The 19,487-nt window shown below is 39.3% G+C and overlaps 1 long non-coding RNA gene across 1 annotated transcript; it reads left to right on the forward strand.

Annotated features, from left to right (window-relative positions):
• Positions 1–1,248: 1,248 nt before the first annotated feature.
• On the forward strand, positions 1,249–19,486 carry LOC117319480. Its single transcript, XR_004530745.1, has 3 exons — positions 1,249–1,435; positions 18,689–18,771; positions 19,286–19,486. It is a non-coding gene; the product is annotated as an uncharacterized LOC117319480 (long non-coding RNA).
• Position 19,487: the final 1 nt, after the last annotated feature.

Consider the following 19,487-nt stretch of genomic DNA (forward strand, 5'->3'; position numbering starts at 1 on the left):
TGACAATTGCAGTTTGTTATCGCTATTTCTGAGAAAGTACTGAAGGGATCTTTCTCAAATTTCATATGTAGGCTCCCCTTGGTGCCTAGTTATGCATATTGCATTTTGAGACCAATCGGAAAACAACATGGCCGACAGGCAGCCATCTTGGATTTTGACAATTGAAGTTTGTTATCGCTATTTCTGAGAAAGTACTGAAGGGATCTTTCTCAAATTTCATATGTAGGCTCCCATTGGTGCGTAGTTATGCATATTGCATTTTGAGACCAATCGGAAAACAACATGGCCGATAGGCAGCCATCTTGGATTTTGACAATTTAAATTTGTTATCGCTATTTCTGAGAAAGAACTGAAGGGATCTTTCTCAAATTTCATGTGTAGATTCCCCTTGGTGCCTAGTTATGCATATTGCATTTTGAGACCAATCGGAAAACAACATGGCCGACAGGCAGCCATCTTGGATTTTGACAATTGAAGTTTGTTTTCGCTATTTCTGAGAAAGTACTGAAGGGATCTTTCTCAAATTTCATATGTATGTTTCCCTTGGTTCCTAGTTATGCATATTGCATTTTGAGACCTATCGGAAAACAACATGGCCGACAGGCAGCCATCTTAGATTTTGACAATTGAAGTTTGTTATCGCTATTTCTCAGAAAGTACTGAAGGGATCTTTCTCAAATTTTCGTATTTAGGTCCAATTGAAGTTTGTTATCGCTATTTTACAGAAGGTACTGAAGGGATCTTTCTCAAATTTCATATGTAGGTTCCCCTTGGTCCCTGGTGTTGCATTTTGGGACCAATCCGAATACAACAGACAGCCATTATCGCTAAATCTTAAATTTTATATATAGGTTCCCCTTGTTTGAAAAGTACTAGAGGGCTGTTTCTTAATTTACACAGATTAGTAAGACTTAGAGGAAGGGAAAAGTAGAGAAAAGATCAATCTGACATGGAACCTATAAAGATCATTCAATGGTGGGCGCCAAGATCCCTCTGGGATCTCTTGTTGATTTTTAAAATCTCAAGACCCAACTCTTTATTCTCATATAGAGAAAGTACCCATTTCATGTGTGGTTACTAGCCCTCCACCTCTGGGTTGCGAGTTCGAAACCCATGTTGCACATAGGGGCACATAGGTTGGTGGTTTTTCTCTGGGTACTTCCTCTAACTCCAAAACCTTAAATGGCTGTTAATAGGACGTTAAATAAAATAAACCAAACCAAAATATTGTGTTATTTTCTCAGGAAATAGCTACAAACCAAGAACAACAAGAAACACACTTTCATTAGGGACTTGGTTCAGGTGAAACACTTCAGCTGAGAAGTCGTGTGATACCTTGATGGTGGAATCCATGTAGATGTCTAAGTCCAGAAAATGCCTACTGTACCATGCTGGAACTTAAATCTTTTGCTACTGGGATGTTGTTCTTGGTCAGGTAAGATGGAAAGTTGTGTATGAAAGTTGGCCTTGGCACTTTGATTTTTTTTTTAAATTGCTTTTAATGTTCAAAAATATCATAATTTTACTTTCATTTCTCTTAAATACTGGTGATTTTTGGCCGATTATCTCCCTTACATTGATTGAGGGTGGGACCAATGTAGATGTCCAGAAAATGTCCTACATGATGTTTGAAACTAATATTTTGCTCCAGGGATGTTGTTCTTGGACAGAAAGATGTGTATTAAAGATCAGAATTTTCTTTGAAATTTAATGTTTCACGTGGTCTAAAGGCCAGAAATCACATTACTTTTTTTTATACATTCCCATAAAATTTGCATGATATATTCTCTTTTCTTATGGTTTATTTAATATTGAAAAAAAAAAATTAATGAACAGCTTGAATTTACCAATGTAGTTGAAAATATATGTGATGTCCTCGTAAGCATCTTGTTTTTTGTTTTTTTTTATATATACATCTTGATGTTGTCACTTAATAACGCGACTCATGGGTGCATAGAGGATAATCTTACACTTACAGTGGGCAAATAACAAAAAATAATTGAAAATTAGTCATAAAAATAAAATAAAATCGATCATCAGTGATAATTTTGAAAAACCAATTAATGAGAATTTTCTCCCGAGTCGGTGGATTAGTCAACCTTACAATCAGTGTTATTTTCTGTACATTATTTGTGTTTGGATGATGATCTGTCTAAATGGAGGGGGGACTTCTGTGGTGCAAACTACTACTTATAACTAGTCCAAGGGTATAATCTAATTTTGGGGTAGACAGTTTCCCAGTACTGATCTACCCCAAGGGGTAGAAGTTTCCCAGTACTGATCTACCCTAAGGGGTAGACAGTTTCCAAGTACTGGTGACAGTGGAAATCTGCTCTCCTGGGTTATTATGTGACGGGTTGCTACATACTGTTGGTATCTGTGTGGTCAGTGAAATTACAATGAGGACACCTTTCCAGTTCCAGCTTTTATTATCCCCCGCAAAACGCGTTTGCGGGGGGTATTAAATTGGGCTCCGTCTGTCACCATGGAAACTTAATCAAAAATACCAAATTACTGTTTCCTTTTGTTTCCGGGCTATAACTCCATAACCGTTCAACGCAGCTCCTTGAAACTTTCTGTATATATCAGGCTAGTGCCCTAGTTGTGCCTTTTGCTATTGCGGACCTTCCATTTTCGTTATTTTTTCTGTCACCATGGAAACTTAATAAAAAATACCAAATTACTGTTTCCTTTTCCCCCCGTGCTATAACTCCATAACCGTTCAACGCAGCTCCTTGAAACATTCTGTATATATCAGACTAGTGCCCTAGTTGTGCCTTTTGCTATTGGGGACCTTCCATTTTTGGTATTTTTTCTGTCACCATGGAAACTTAATCAAAAATACCAAATTACTGTTTCCTTTTCCCCCCCGTGCTATAACTCCATAACCGTTCAATGCAGCTCCTTGAAACATTCTGTATATATCAGACTAGTGCCCTAGTTGTGCTTTTGCTATTGGGGACCTTCCATTTTCGGTATTTTTTCTGTCACCATGGAAACTTAATTAAAAATACCAAATTACTGTTTCCTTTTGTTTCTTGGCTATAACTCCAAAACTGTTCAATGCAGCTCCTTGAAACTTTCTGAATATATCAGACTAGTTGTGCCTTTTGCTATTGTGGACCTTCCATTTTCGGTATTTTTTCTGTCACCATAAAGACTTAATCAAAAATACCAAATTACTGTTTCCTAAATAACTCTTACTTTGAGCTTAATTTATACATGTATTTGGGTTTTCATACCAACTGCGAGGGCGCGGGGGATAATGCCAGGCTTTGCGGCTCCTTGTTTGGTCTTCTGTTAATACTGGATAACAATCAATTTCTCACACCTTCATTCTTCAGTATCGACTATCTACTCCTGATATTACAGAGCTCAAACCTACATACCTGATTGTATCACCTCTGTCTCTCCCTTCTTGGAGCACCGACCTACATTCCTGATGGTATCCCCTCTGTTTCTCCCTTCTTGGAGCACCGACCTTCATTCCTGATGGTATCCCCTCTGTCTCTCCCTTCTCTGAGCTCCAACCTACATTCCTGATGGTATCCCCTCTGTCTCTCCCTTCTTGGAGCACAGACCTACATTCCTGATGGTATCCCCTCTGGCTCTCCCTTCTTGGAGCACAGACCTACATTCCTGATGGTATCCCCTCTGGCTCTCCCTTCTCTTAGCACTGACCTACATTCCTTATAGTTCCCCCCTGTCTCTCCCTTCTCAGAGCTCTTGACCTACATTCCTGATGGTATCCCCTCTGTCTCTCCCTTCTTGGAGCACAGACCTACATTCCTGATGGTATCCCCTCTGTTTCTCCCTTCTTGGAGCACCAACCTACATTCCTGATGGTATCCCCTCTGTCTCTATCTTCTCTGAGCTCCAACCTACATTCCTGATGGTATCCCCTCTGTCTCTCCCTTCTTGGAGCACAGACCTACATTCCTGATGGTATCCCCTCTGGCTCTCCCTTCTCTTAGCACTGACCTACATTCCTGATGGTATCCCCTCTGGCTCTCCCTTCTTGGAGCACATACCTACATTCCTGATGGTATCCCCTCTGGCTCTCCCTTCTTGGAGCACAGACCTACATTCCTGATGGTATCCCCTCTGGCTCTCCCTTCTTGGAGCACAGACCTACATTCCTGATGGTATCCCCTCTGGCTCTCCCTTCTTGGAGCACAGACCTACATTCCTGATGGTATCCCCTCTGGCTCTCCCTTCTTGGAGCACAGACCTACATTCCTGATGGTATCCCCTCTGTTTCTCCCTTCTTGGAGCACCAACCTACATTCCTGATGGTATCCCCTCTGGCTCTCCCTTCTTGGAGCACAGACCTACATTCCTGATGGTATCCCCTCTGTCTCTCCCTTTTCGGAGTACAGACCTACATTCCTGATTGTGTCGTCTCTGTCTTGTTCAGTCTCTGACTGTCCTTGAGTTTTGATAAAGTTAGGTTTCATACTTGAAAGACAAATTATCTGACTGATGTTTCTATTGGTCAACTACCTGATATGGGTGGGTTTATCTTCCTGAGATGGACATCTTTAAGGTGGTCCATTGTCCACTACTCTGTCCAGAGTTTCCCAGGCTAACCCATACCCTCAATTATACTTAATGATGCTTATCTCCCTCATTCTTTCATTTAGCTTCCTGTTTTTTTACATCATACATTATCTCACAATAACACCCTGCTCTTAACATTTTGTCTTCCATTCTATCTGATTATAAAACATACTGTCCTCACACTTTCTCATTCCATACTGTCATACATTATGTCCAGACTAAAGACTGACTGTCCAACCTTGTCAGTAGACATCACTGTCCATGTCCAGACTAAAGACTGACTGTCCAACCTTGTCAGTAGACATCACTGTCCATGTCCAGACAAAAGACTGACTGTCCAACCTTGTCAGTAGACATCACTGTCCATGTCCAGACTAAAGACTGACTGTCCAACCTTGTCAGTAGACATCACTGTCCATGTCCAGACTAAAGACTGACTGTCTGACCTTGTCAGTAGACATCACTGTCCATGTCCAGACTAAAGACTGACTGTCCAACCTTGTCAGTGGACATCACTGTCCATGTCCAGACTAAAGACAGACTGTCCGACCTTGTCAGTGGACATCACTGTCCATGTCCAGACTAAAGACTGACTGTCCGACCTTGTCAGTAGACATCACTGTCCATGTCCAGACTAAAGACTGACTGTCCAACCCTGTCAGTGGACATCACTGTCCATGTCCAGACTAAAGACAGACTGTCCGACCTTGTCAGTGGACATCAATGTCCATGTCCAGACTAAAGACAGACTGTCCGACTGTCAATAGACATCACTGTCCATGTCCAGACTAATTTTAGACTTACTGTCCAACCTTGTCAGTAGACATCACTGTCCATGTCCAGACTAAAGACTGACTGTCCGACCTTGTTCCACTGGTGCCATTGAGCTGGAATTTGGTGATGATGTCCAGCCAAGTTTGTTATGGAGAGCCTGAGCTATTATCCATATAGAGGGGTTGATGTCTCAATGCTCAGACTTATACCCTGTGTGGGGTTAATGTCTCAATACCCAGACTTATATCCTGTGTGGGGTTAATGTCTCAATACCCAGACTTATACCCTGTGTGGGGTTAATGTCTCAATACCCAGACTTATACCCTGTGTGGGGTTAATGTCTCAATACCCAGACTTATACCCTATGTGGGGTTAATGTCTCAATACCCAGACTTATATCCTGTGTATGGTTAATGTCTCAATACCCAGACTTATACCCTGTGTGGGGTTAATGTCTCAATGCTCAGACTTATATCCTGTGTGGGGTTAATGTCTCAATACCCAGACTTATACCCTGTGTGGGGTTAATGTCTCAATACCCAGACTTATACCCTGTGTGGGGTTAATGTCTCAATACCCAGACTTATATCCTGTGTGAGGTTAATGTCTCAATACCCAGACTTATAACCTGTGTGAGGTTAATGTCTCAATACCCAGACTTATATCCTGTGTGGGGTTAATGTCTCAATACCCAGACTTATACCCTGTGTGGGGTTAATGTCTCAATACCCAGACTTATACCCTGTGTGGGGTTAATGTCTCAATACCCAGACTTATATCCTGTGTATGGTTAATGTCTCAATACCCAGACTTATACCCTGTGTGAGGTTGATGTCTCAATACCCAGACTTATACTCTGTGTGGGGTTAATGTCTCAATACCCAGACTTATACATTGTGTGGGGTTAATGTCTCAATACCCAGACTTATACCCTGTGTGGGGTTAATGTCTCAATACCCAGACTTATACCCTGTGTGGGGTTAATGTCTCAATACCCAGACTTATATCCTGTGTGAGGTTAATGTCTCAATACCCAGACTTATACCATGTGTGGGGTTAATGTCTCAATACCCAGACTTATATCCTGTGTGAAGTTAATGTCTCAATACCCAGACTTATACCCTGTGTGGGGTTAATGTCTCAATACCCAGACTTATACCCTGTGTGGGGTTAATGTCTCAATACCCAGACTTATATCCTATGTGGGGTTAATGTCTCAATACCCAGACTTATACACTGTGTGGGGTTAATGTCTCAATACCCAGACTTATACTCTGTGTGAGGTTAATGTCTCAATACCCAGACTTATATCCTGTGTGGGGTTAATGTCTCAATACCCAGACGTATACCCTGTGTGAGGTTAATGTCTCAATACCCAGACTTATATCCTGTGTGGGTTAATGTCTCAATACCCAGACTTATATCCTGTGTGAGGTTAATGTCTCAATACCCAGACTTATACCCTGTGTGGGGTTAATGTCTCAATACTCAGACTTATATCCTGTGTGGGGTTAATGTCTCAATACCCAGACTTATACCCTGTGTGGGGTTAATGTCTCAATACCCAGACTTATATCCTGTGTGAGGTTAATGTCTCAATACCCAGACTTATACCATGTGTGGGGTTAATGTCTCAATACCCAGACTTATATCCTGTGTGAGGTTAATGTCTCAATACCCAGACTTATACCCTGTGTGGGGTTAATGTCTCAATACCCAGACTTATACCCTGTGTGGGGTTAATGTCTCAATACCCAGACTTATACCCTGTGTGGGGTTAATGTCTCAATACCCAGACTTATACCCTGTGTGGGGTTAATGTCTCAATACCCAGACTTATACCCTGTGTGAGGTTAATGTCTCAATACCCAGACTTATACCCTGTGTGAGGTTAATGTCTCAATACCCAGACTTATATCCTGTGTGGGGTTAATGTCTCAATACCCAGACTTATACCCTGTGTGAGGTTAATGTCTCAATACCCAGACTTATATCCTGTGTGGGGTTAATGTCTCAATACCCAGACTTATATCCTGTGTGAGGTTAATGTCTCAATACCCAGACTTATACCCTGTGTGGGGTTAATGTCTCAATACCCAGACTTATACCCTGTGTGAGGTTAATGTCTCAATACCCAGACTTATACCCTGTGTGGGGTTAATGTCTCAATACCCAGACTTATACCCTGTGTGAGGTTAATGTCTCAATACCCAGACTTACACCCTGTGTGAGGTTAATGTCTCAATACCCAGACTTATATCCTGTGTGGGGTTAATGTCTCAATACCCAGACTTATACACTGTGTGGGGTTAATGTCTCAATACCCAGACTTATACACTGTGTGGGGTTAATGTCTCAACACCCAGACTTATACCCTGTGTGGGGTTAATGTCTCAATATCCAGACTTATATCCTGTGTGGGGTTAATGTCTCAATACCCAGACTTATACCCTGTGTGGGGTTAATGTCTCAATACCCAGACTTATACCCTGTGTGGGGTTAATGTCTCAATACCCAGACTTATACCCTGTGTGGGGTTAATGTCTCAATACCCAGACTTATACCCTGTGTGGGGTTAATGTCTCAATACCCAGACTTATACCCCGTGTGAGGTTAATGTCTCAATACCCAGACTTATACCCTGTGTGGGGTTAATGTCTCAATACCCAGACGTATACCCCGTGTGAGGTTAATGTCTCAATACCCAGACTTATACCCTATGTGGGGTTAATGTCTCAATACCCAGACGTATATCCTGTGTGAGGTTAATGTCTCAATACCCAGACTTATACCCCGTGTGAGGTTAATGTCTCAATACCCAGACTTATACCCTGTGTGGGGTTAATGTCTCAATACCCAGACTTATATCCTGTGTGGGGTTAATGTCTCAATACCCAGACTTATACCCTGTGTGGGGTTAATGTCACAATACCCAGACTTATATCCTGTGTGGGGTTAATGTCTCAATACCCAGACTTATATCCTGTGTGGGGTTAATGTCTCAATACCCAGACTTATACCCTGTGTGGGGTTAATGTCTCAATACCCAGACTTATATCCTGTGTGGGGTTAATGTCTCAATACCCAGACTTATACCCTGTGTGGGGTTAATGTCTCAATACCCAGACTTATACCCTGTGTGAGGTTAATGTCTCAATACCCAGACTTACATCCTGAGAGGGTTTTAGCACTTCCAAATGATGTGCTGTTGTAAGCAAAGTTGTTCAGAATTAAACAAAGAGTCATCTGACCATTGAACCTTAAAGTCATGGTGTCAGAGTCTGCTTCCCTGTACAGCTTGGAGTGTATTTACACTTGATACACGGTGTGTAACAACTCTATCCCAGGACCCATTTCTTCTCAAACATGTTTGGTCGAATTGTCCTACATGTAGACTAATGACATCATTTCACATCTCCAGTTTCCTTCTGTTATGAACGGTTGCTGGATACAGTTTCAGTGCTGGACAATGTCTCCGATGTCTGCGGCTACATGAGATAGGCCGTAAGGACTAGGTTTCGGCACCGACTGAAACTTTTCGATGGTCAGTCTTCTAGTCAGTACAGCCTGTGAATTGGGTTGATCTGCTCCAGTCTTAATAGCAATGTTAAATGATTTAAGGGCTTGGCCAAGTTTGACTGTCATTTTCGACGAACATTATTTGACAGAGTTATGGCCCCTTCATTAACTAGAAACATTGTATTTTGTCATTTCTGTGAAAATAACTTGAACAGTTGTATACAGATTTACTTCAAACTTGAAAAATACCTTAAGGGCTCAGCAAAGTGCGATAAGGAGGAGTCCGGCCTCTTAACTTGTTATCTCTCATTTGATGGTGGATGTCTGCAGTTTATGTTTAGCATTATATAATTTACATTGTTAACTCTTAGCCATACAAAGTAAGACTTGCTATCCTAAAACCTTGTTGGAAGTATCTAGCATATTGTGTAACATGTCAGTCAGAAATGACAGGGTTTAAGTTGGCTTGTAATTTTCAAACTTACAGGAAGAAGAAATTCCAAGATTTAAGTAAAGGAAGAAACAAATGCCAGTATACATCTGTATGAAAATGTATCATAACTGCTAATCCCAAAAAGCTTGACAACAAATGTACTAACACATATTTGTAGCATCTGTGCTTTAAGTCAATTAAAGTGTCCAAAGATAGTTGCATGTATAACAAATAAAGTTTACTATTTTCTTTATATCAGAAGCAAAAAAATTTTCACACTAATCAACTTCAGAACAAAGATTTTATGTTCCAAGATGTCTCATGAACAATTCTGTCCTCAAATTCTACTTTTTAGCTCACCTGGTCAGAAGGATATACCGTGGCATCGGGCGTCCGTCGTCTATTCGTCCGTCAACACAATTGACTTCTTCTTCTGAATCGCTGATCAGAATTTAACCAAATTTGGTAGGAAGCATCCCTAGGTGGGTGGGATTCAAATTTATACATATGATGGGGCTGACCCCCCAGGGGCCTACGGGGCGGGGCCAAAAGGGGTTCATTTGGCAATATTGATGTAAACGACTTCTTCTCTGGACTTAAGAAATGCATGACATTGATATTTCATTGGTAGCATACCTAGGTGGCTGGGATTCAAGTTGATACAAATGATGGGACTAACTCCCCAGGGGCCCGAGGGGCGGGGCCAAAATGGGTCACTTTTGCAATATTGATATTAACGTCTTCTTCTCTGGACCTAAGCAATGCATGACATTGATATTTCAGTGTTAGCATCCGTAAGTGGCTGGGATTCAAATTAATACAAATGATGGGGCTGACCCTGCAGGGGCCTGAGGGGCGAGGCCAAAAGTTGTTTGTTTGGCAATATTGATATTAACGACTTCTTCTCTGGACGGACCTAAGCAATGTTTAATATTGATATTTCAGTGGTACTAGTAACATCTCTAGGTGGCTTGGATTCAAATTTATTCAAATGATGGGCTTTTTTGAAACAATTAAGATCAGGAGATGAACACAATCCTGATGTAAAAAATAAGCCCAGAGGTCTTTCCCCATCCCAAGGGACTTAATAGGTTTCTTAAACACAATCTTGTTGAGTCTTGACTCTGTTTCTAGTCTAGGTTATATCTTTGAAGCAGTTGAGATCCCCAACCCATAATCATTTATATGCAATGTAGCATTGTTAGACATTAACAAATATAACATGAACATTAATTTTATGTTTCCTCAAATAAACCAGGTGAGCGATACAGGCCCTCTGGGCCTCTTGTTTAATGGTGGTCTTCATGGTCTAAGTCGGTCACAGATCAGACTTGACTGAAGACGTGCACTCAGCTACATGGATGGGGTCAATCGATGCTCTAAGACTTTGACAGGTGCCTGTTGAATAATAAATGTCTGTTGATCAAACTCTGTCAAAAACTAGTTGATATTTTCTCTCTTTTTTCTGAAAGTTTCTTCAAAGCCTACAGATCTAGAGCAGTCAAAAATGATGTTACCGTGTACTGTTTTGTATGAATCTTCTTGTGGGGTTTGCTGCTATGAGTTAAACTTTTGAAAATGAAATTAATCTGTTTGAGGTTTGGTTTTTCTTGCAGAAATGGTGATGAAAAGTGTCCATTTCAGCCTCAGCTGCGCAGTCCAGAAAAAAAACTAACAAAGTACAGTCTAGTAATAGGTATGAATTAAATTTGATAATTTTAAAGTTCTATTGGAGAAGATGGTAACAAACATTGTGTGGTCTTTATCTGTCAGGCAGTATCTGTTGTAGGTTAATTTGGTGATAAGTCTTACCTTCAGGAGGTTCAGTATGAACTGTGTCTGGTGATAAGTCTAACCTTCAGGAGGTTCAGTATGAACTGTGTCTGGTGATAAGTCTTACCTTCAGGAGGTTCAGTATGAACTGTGTTTTGTGATAAGTCTTACCTTCAGGAGGTTCAGTATGAACTGTGTCTGGTGATAAGTCTAACCTTCAGGAGGTTCAGTATGAACTGTGTCTGGTGATAAGTCTTACCTTCAGGAGGTTCAGTATGAACTGTGTCTTGTGATAAGTCCTACCTTCAGGAGGTTCAGTATGAACTGTGTCTGGTGATAAGTCCTACCTTCAGGAGGTTCAGTATGAACTGTGTCTTGTGACAAGTCTTACCTTCAGGAGGTTCAGTATGAACTGTGTCTTGTGATAAGTCCTACCTTCAGGAGGTTCAGTATGAACTGTGTCTGGTGATAAGTCCTACCTTCAGGAGGTTCAGTATGAACTGTGTCTTGTGACAAGTCCTACCTTCAGGAGGTTCAGTATGAACTGTGTCTGGTGATAAGTCCTACCTTCAGGAGGTTCAGTATGAACTGTGTCTGGTGATAAGTCTAACCTTCAGGAGGTTCAGTATGAACTGTGTCTGGTGATAAGTCTTACCTTCAGGAGGTTCAGTATGAATTGTGTCCTGTGATAAGTCTTACCTTCAGGAGGTTCAGTATGAACTGTGTCCTGTGATAAGTCTTACCTTCAGGAGGTTCAGTATGAACAGTGTCTGGTGATAAGTCTTACCTTCAGGAGGTTCAGTATGAACAGTGTCTGGTGATAAGTCCTACCTTCAGGAGGCTCAGGATGAACTGTGTCTGGTGATAAGTCCTACCTTCAGGAGGTTCAGTTTGAACTGTGTCTGGTGATAAGTCTTACCTTCAGGAGGTTCAGTATGAACTATGTTTTGTGATAAGTCTTACCTTCAGGAGGTTCAGTATGAACAGTGTCTTGTGATAAGTCTTACCTTCAGGAGGTTCAGTATGAACTGTGTCTTGTGATAAGTCTTACCTTCAGGAGGTTCAGTATGAACTGTGTCTGGTGATAAGTCTTACCTTCAGGAGGTTCAGTACTAAACTCTGATGCTCTGCTGTCATGTTCTGCTGATAGATCTGGTTTGAACTCAAGAGCATTGAGTGTGTCCACCAGTTTTAGCTATCCCCACCAGAGTTTAACATGTAATATTGCCTACACTGCTGTAAAGATTTATTCCCTTCTTGGCTGTTTGAACCGAAACCTCAAGATCAGATCAACATTGGTCAAATTACAGGCATATTAATCATCAGTGCGACCATGAAATGGTCTAACGCATAGCGTCGCGGTATGTGCTCAATAATCTCTGAAATAACCACTTAACATTGTGCTGCATAGAAGAAGAGATGCTCATCAGACTATGCTTTATAATAGTGTCTACAGTAAAGTTGCTGGGGTAAAATCTGACAGACTAACCCCTCCTATCAGACACTTGATCCAGGCATAGCCACAAGCTTTCCTTCCGAATACCTCATTCTAAAACTTGAAAAGCAACTTTGTTTTCAAAAATTGAATAGAATAAGCTCCACCAGATATAATCTCTTGTCCAACCAGATATTTTCTCTTGTCCGCCACAATGACTTTGAATCTCTTGGAAGGTCAAGGCCTCCGGTGATTTTTGTTAGCTGACGAGTGTTTTTATTTTGTTTTGTTTTTCCTGATTATGACATTTCCTTTACGACTGACAAGTAACAAGCAAAATAAATCTGCAACCAAGAGCTTGGTATGTGTCTCTGTATGGATCTTTGTACTAGAATTACTCTGTCAAAAACCGTTGTTATACGTAATTAGGCGCTGTCACATATGTACACTGTATTTAAATATACAGTAACTGCTCATAATGGTATATACTGCCAGTTACGGACGGCGGAAAATCTGATGAATGCACCATTATAATTGATGCTTTTCATGGGTATTTAACCGTGCATTATATATATATCAAGCACCTCTTGAGGAGGTAAATAAAGATTCTTCGTGTTCTTTTTCATATACTGAAGTATATATATATATTTTATTTTTTTTTGTTTTTTTGTTTTTTGTTTTTCATATTATGTTAGAATTTTCAAATTGTGGTAAAAATCAAATCTAAGCAAAGATATGTTTAAAAAATAACCATGACTGTACTTCAAACCCTGAAGCAACAAGCATTTTACTTTTGAATTTATGTCTTACATAAAACATTATTTATGATCTGATCATAATCCCATAAATGAGACATTAGATCAATGCTTCTTTTACATTGACATTTTTGTTCCAAATTGTTCCTTTTTATCTTCTTAATTAGTACAAAATATTGGCTATATATTCAGCACATTTATTGTATATATACACTGTTTATAAAATTATATGTAAATGTAATTTCTGAAGTGTATTCCAGAACTTGCAATGATATGATATACTATTACTATTGGTTGAATAACAAGCAAATTGTGAAATATGGAAAATTAAAGATCGAAAAATTTCCCAAAGAATGTATGAATTTTGAAGCACAAAATGTAATGATACATGCACTCAACCTTCTAACCTATATAATATGCTTTCCTTTCTGCTAATATTTCTCTCTACACTAAATAATCTTTCTACTCCTTCTTCACTTACTCTCATCCTTTCCTTCACTCCACAAAACTTAGATACTATGATGACCATTGATGAAAACCCACATACATATAACTACTACTACAAATATAAACGTGTTTATGATATATACTTTGTGAATTTATGTCAAATGTACATGTCCATGTTAGTCCCAATCCTTCCCTACGTATTGTTGGTACATGCATTTCCTTTTGAAAATGGATAGTGATATAGTAAGTTATCGTATAAGGATTGGGCAGCATTACAGTAGATCACTTAATCACCATAAATATAAATTATTCACATTACTTGATATTTACTTTGTAAATCTCTTCCTTTGCTACGGCCAGAAAGCCATACCACTAATCCTACTTATTATGTTAACAGTGGAACACAGATCATTACATCAAACTAATGATGATAAAATTCTACCCACTTACAATAATTCTATTATGCAATTTACTTTAACTCTTGCAATAATGATATGTATTCTTCTTAAATTAGCTAATGATGTTGAACTAAATCCAGGTCCAGGAAACTCTGTGTCGCACCCTTCGAATGACTTAAAATTATGTCATCTTAATGCACGTAGTATTGTTGGTAAGATAGACCAGTTATCCCTGGAATTACAAGACTACGATATAGTAACTCTAAGTGAAACTTGGTTAGACCCCTCCATTGACAATTCTTTATTAAACATAAACGGTTTCCAAGCTCCTATCAGGCAGGACAGAAATCGACATGGAGGTGGGGTCATAATTTATGTAAAAAATCATATATCTTTCACATCTAGAAATGATTTACAAATAAATAATGTTGAAGCAATTTGGATCGAGATCAATCACGCCAAAGGGCCACTTCTTGTTGGCGCCTTCTATATACATCCCAGATTTGACAATTGGAATTTGGTTGAATATTCCATTGAACAAGCCTTAACTGTGAATAACAAAGCAGTTATCCTTGGAGATTTTAATGAAGATATGCTATCACAGAACAGATCAAAAAATATATCCTGCAAAATTTTAATTTGTCCCAGATTGTAAATGAACCAACTCGTATAACAGAAACTTCTCGAAGTTTGATTGATATAATAATGGTTAGCAACCAAATTCAAATTATTTCTTCAGGAGTACTTGACCCCATATGTAGTGATCACTGCCCAGTCTTATCCTTGCCACTCATACAAAAGGAAGATATGGAAATATAATGAGGGGAACTATGAAAATTACAGACAGGCTATTACTGATAGTGATTGGGATATGAACAATTTATCCATAGATGAACAAGTGGACAAACTCACTAATAATATCATGCACGCAGCAGAATCACACATTCCAAACAAGTTTGTTACTATACGCTCCAGCGATAAACCCTGGATGCACAACGAAGTTCGTAGGCAGATAAGAATTCGAAATCGATTGCACAAATCTGCAAAATCGTCAAACAGTCCTGAACGGTGGGCAGAATTCAGACACAAAAGAAATGAAGTAACATTATTAATTCGTAAATCGAAAATTTCATACATGAACAAACTAAGTGATGAGCTGAATAATAATAGAGATATAAGCCCACGTGACTGGTGGAAAATAGCAAAACAATTTTTCAAACAGACCTCTGATTGTCAATATCCACCAATACTTCATAATAATATAAAGCTCTGCTCTGCCAAGGAAAAGGCTGAAGCCTTTAACAACTTCTTCTGTGAGCAATCTGTTGTAGATGATCTACATGCAATACTTCCACCAAGTCAGATACCTGAAACTTCATTGGATAATATACATCTTACACCTACAGACGTGGAAGATGCCCTGAAATTAATCAATACTAATAAAGCATGTGGCCCAGATTTAGTACATCCTAAACTCTTAAAAGAATCCAGTACTGAACTAGCAGGGCCCTTATCAAAATTGTTTAATACATCAATATCTCTACGTAACTTCCCAGAGACTTGGAAAACTGCGAATGTGATTCCAGTCTATAAGAAGGGAGATAACTCCCTACTGACAAACTATAGACCAATTTCTCTTTTGAGCTGTATTGCAAAAGTTTTTGAAAAATGTATCTTTAAATACGTCTACAACTTTCTTATGGAAAATGGACACATTACACCATTCCAATCTGGTTTTACCCCAAAAGATTCTGCTGCACTTCAACTAACCGATATAGTTAATACCTTTTTCAAGGCAATTGACAGTGGCAAGGAGGTTCGAGTTGTATTTTGTGATATTAGTAAGGCATTTGATAGGGTGTGGCACAGGGGCTTGATACACAAACTTGAGCAGGCTGGAATCTCTGGCACATTATTATCATGGTTTACTAGCTACCTTGATGGACGTAGTCAAAAGGTAATTGTCGAAGGAACTTCTTCTAAAAAAGGCAGAGTACTAGCAGGTGTGCCTCAAGGCTCTATATTAGGTCCACTACTTTTCATTTTATACATAAATGACATTGTTAATAGAATACAAGCTAATATTCGTCTATTTGCGGATGATACATCCCTTTACATTATAGTTGAAAATCCAGTTCATACAGCAGAAATATTAAATTCTGATCTTGCTACTATAAGTACCTGGGCGGGGCAATGGTTAGTAAATTTCAACCCAAATAAAACTGAAAGTATGATTCTATCTAGAAAACGTGACCAAACAAACCACCCTCCCCTATTTATGAACAACACCCCTATACAACAAGTCAAAAGTCATGTTCACCTTGGTCTAACTGTCGAAGAGAACTGCTCTTGGCAGTTACATATAGATAACATGCTTGCAAAAGCATGGAAAAGAATAGATATTCTTAGAGCACTGAAATTTCAATTAGATCGTAAATCCCTTGAAACTATGTATTTTTCTTATATTAGACCAATATTGGAATATGCCGATATTGTATGGGGGAACTGTAACCACCAGCAGACTTTAGATTTGGAAAAGGTACAAACTGAAGCTGCTCGTATCGTGACAGATGCAACAAAGTCAGCATCATCACAGTGTTTAGCAAATGAAACAAAATGGGATTCTCTGTCATGCAGACGATACAAACATAGAATGCAGAATATGTACAATATTGTCCATGGACTTTCACCTTCATATCTGCAAAACCTCCTACCCCAAGCGACTGGTCAAACCCAGGGTTACAATTTAAGATCAAATTTGGATATGCATCCCCCACACAGCAGAACTAATATCTATATGTCAACCTTTTTTCCAACAGCCATCCGTGAGTGGAACTTGATACCAGATCACATTAGAAACAATCCGATTAGGTCTTACTTTCTCTCCTATCTTTATAGAAATAAATCAAATACATGTAGTCCCAACATTTATTATTATTGCAGCCAAAGGCGTGCCCAGGTACTTCACACAAGACTTCGACTCGGGTGTAGCTCGTTAAACCATCATTTATTTAATAATCATGTTTCAGAGACCAGCAGATGTTCCTGTGGTGATGAAGAGACCATCTTTCATTATATTTATGAATGCAGAAAATATGATACTGTTAGGGCAGAAACAATATCAAGGTTGGGTACTAATTTTAGCATCATGACATTACTACATGGCGACCCAAACTTGACAGATGAGGAAAATAAATTAATATTTTATCAAGTTCAAAACTACATTATCAGAACAGGTAGATTTTAATACAATAACTGGGTTTCACATCAAATCTCATCTCATCTCTCTCTTCTCTCTCTCTCTCTCTCCCCCCTACTCCCCACTTGAATCTTTTCTGCTCCATCAATGTATTGATATTATCAGTAAAATCATAGTCGGTCTTGTTAAATGATCTTAATATCTATTGTATCTTCTTTTAAAACAATAATTAAATATTGTATATCATAATTGCAAATAATCTTATAGGGAGATGGCTTTAAATAAGAGCATACTCTTGTTGCCAAATCCCTAACTTCCAATTATTGTATATATTGACCCATGTATTGTATATACCATTGATAATAAAATACTGTTTAAACCAAATATTTTCTCTTGTCCCACCAGATACTGTCTCTTGTCCCACCAGATATTTTCTCTTGTCCTTTCTCTTGTCCCACCAGATATTTTATCTTGTCCCACCAGATACTGTCTCTTGTCCCACCAGATATTTTCTCTTTTCCCACCAGATACTTTCTCTTGTCCCACCAGATATTTTATCTTGTCCCACCAGATATTGTCTCTTGTCCCACCAAATATTTTTTTTTCCCACCAGATATTTTCTCTTTTCCCACCAGATATTTTCTCTTGTCCCACCAGATACTGTCTCTTGTCCCATCAGATATTTTCTCTTGTCCCACCAGATACGGTCTCTTGTCCCACCAGATACTTTCTCTTGTCCCACCAGATATTTTCTCTTGTCCCACCAGATATTGTCTATTGTCCCACCAGATATTTTCTCTTGTCCCACCAGATACTTTCTCTTGTCCCACCAGATATTTTCTCTTGTCCCACCAGATATTGTCTATTGTCCCACCAGATATTGTCTCTTGTCCCACCATATATTTTCTCTTGTCCCACCATATATTTTCTCTTGTCTCACCAGATATTGTCTCTTGTCCCACCATATATTTTCTCTTGTCCCACCAGATATTGTCTCTTGTCCCACCATATGTTTTCTCTTGTCCCACCACAGTTTCATTCAAGTTGGCCATATCGACCACCATTACTCAATCACCCATTAAATCAGATTATTAGTCCCCTACCCGTAACACCGGGGGACTATAGGTTTCCTCCACGTCTGTCTGTGTGTCCATAAACAATTCTTGCTATCAGTATTTATCAAGAAGTACTGGAAGGATATTTTTCAAACTTTACTGTCATGTCCCCTTGGTCACTAGTTTTTGTCTTTGGGTTGTCCACTCCAGGTTTATATGTCACTGTGGGAACATGTACTTTGGCGTGCCTGTAATACCGTCTGATTCTGTGATATCCTCTCCTTATTTTGAACATGAGTTATCGTTGATGTTGCTAATGATATTACTGTCTCTTTCATAGGTATGTGATGGGATTGACAACAATTGAGCCACTCACCACAGGACTGCTGACACCGGTGCTGTCGAGACACTCGCTATGCTGAGGTGAACACACATTGTTTAAAGTGATTATCATCTTCAGCACTGAGACATAGCACTGTCCCCTGTGGGAGGAATGTCTTATTCCAGTGGTTGTCTGGTAATCCTTGACACCAATAACTATACTCAGCACACATTTCTCCACACTTTGTAGCACTTTATCATGGCCCCTCTGGCCACATTCTACTTTATCTGTTCTATGTTACCCGAGATATTGTAACTCAAGTAAGTTATCACTTTTTGTTTCATCCTTCAGTTTGTAGAAAAAAAACAAAGAAATGTATAGGTGTTGATACGGATGAATTGCCACCACTTTTCAGATCTCAGTACAAGGTGTCCTCAACAACAAAGACTTTGCCAGAGTTACTGGAGCCAACACTGATTTGAAGGATCATGTTTGTCATCTGGTCGATATCGATGAGGAGCTATATTTGAAACTCCAATATTAATCAGTGCACCCCTAGTTTAAACTCTATTATTTATATATGGTGAAGTTTGATAGGTTTTCATTTTTTTCCAGATGCCCATACCAGTATCTAGCCTGCCTGATGTTCATCCAAAAGAGTGGTACAACAATAACTCACAACAATAAAAAATATGTAGTTTTAGTCCCCTAAAGGTGACACCCAGGAGGATTATAGCTTCCCTCTCTGTCTGTCTGTATATGTACATAACGTGCGTAACACCAAAGTTTGTCAGCGCTCTAGTGGCTTCATTCATTG

This window comes from Pecten maximus, unplaced genomic scaffold (assembly GCF_902652985.1).
Source record: "Pecten maximus unplaced genomic scaffold, xPecMax1.1, whole genome shotgun sequence".
NCBI classification, from domain to species: domain Eukaryota; kingdom Metazoa; phylum Mollusca; class Bivalvia; order Pectinida; family Pectinidae; genus Pecten; species Pecten maximus.